The sequence below is a fragment of the Rhinolophus ferrumequinum genome, chromosome 2 (genome assembly GCF_004115265.2).
Source record: "Rhinolophus ferrumequinum isolate MPI-CBG mRhiFer1 chromosome 2, mRhiFer1_v1.p, whole genome shotgun sequence".
NCBI classification, from domain to species: domain Eukaryota; kingdom Metazoa; phylum Chordata; class Mammalia; order Chiroptera; family Rhinolophidae; genus Rhinolophus; species Rhinolophus ferrumequinum.
The window spans coordinates 50,862,029-50,863,242 of record NC_046285.1 but is presented as its reverse complement, the minus strand read 5'-3'; positions in this window follow the sequence as shown (position 1 = coordinate 50,863,242).

The window sequence follows — 1,214 nt, the reverse complement described above, 5'->3', positions numbered from 1 at the left end:
CTATGCCACACTGGACCTCATACATGACTCCATTAAAGCAATTATTCCACTGTGTCATGGTAGTCTATTTCCACATCTGCTCTCATTAGCTTGTGAACGACTTTAGCACATACCATTTTTTGTTTTTCTCTCTGCATCCTTAGGACCTGGCAAAAGCCTTGTACATATAGGTGCAAAAAAATATTTAATGGATTATGAATTATCTTCTCTGATTTTTCTTTCTAAACTACCAAGTGGGTGACTAGCAGCTGGGTGAGCAGGGAGATCCTGACAATTTCAGAAGCTATAGCTCAGCCACGGACACCTAAAATCCAGAGTAGTGTCGGGAGTTAACAAAACTGTTTCGTTATGGCCCCATAGGTGCTGAAATTCAGTATTCGTCTAGACTGTGCTTGGAAAAGTGGATGCGTTTGGCTGCTCCCCAAAACTCATTGTAGCCAGTCTCCATTACCAGTGTGCCTGTCAGCAAGTAGCCGTCCATCCATGCTCTTTACTGATCCGGGCTATCTGGTCATGAACTATTTCGTTCTTTGGCTTGTTGAAGGGGGAGAGAAGTCATTGACTCCTCTCACGCCAACCTTCAACATTCTTTCCTTTAAAGGTAAAGGTCACCACTAAAGGGGCGTTGATGAGTAAAAGACCTTTTAAACACTGGCTGGATAATGTGAACAAGTTCGGTACATTAAAATAAACAAAGATATCTGGGTTATTTATACCATTACAATATCCCTCTATTAAATCTAACTTTGGATATCAGCATTTTAATAAATTATTTCAGGGAGTCTTTCTCCAGGGAGATGGGACCTCAAAATCATTACTCAATTTCATTGTAGAGGAAGAAAGGGAGCAGAAATACAGTATGACTTACTAATTAACATACCATAGGATAGGCAGGACTGGACTTCCCTGATCTTTTTCTTAAATGTTTTCGTTTAAAAAGAAACAGAAATTAAGGACCATCAACAGGATGATCTAAGGAAAACTTCCTTAATGATTTTTACTTCTTGAGTCACTCATTATGAAATCTTATATACAAAAGCTAAATGACAATCTTAAATCCCGAGAGACTGCTTCTATTAACAAACCATATTCAGAAAAGTAAAGAACATGTTGCTCTAAACATTTTAATGAATACATTAAATAAAAAGCAAATGGTTCAGGGGAGGATCCAAAAAAGAAATTAAGACAACAGACTGGTAAATCTGTCCCTGGTA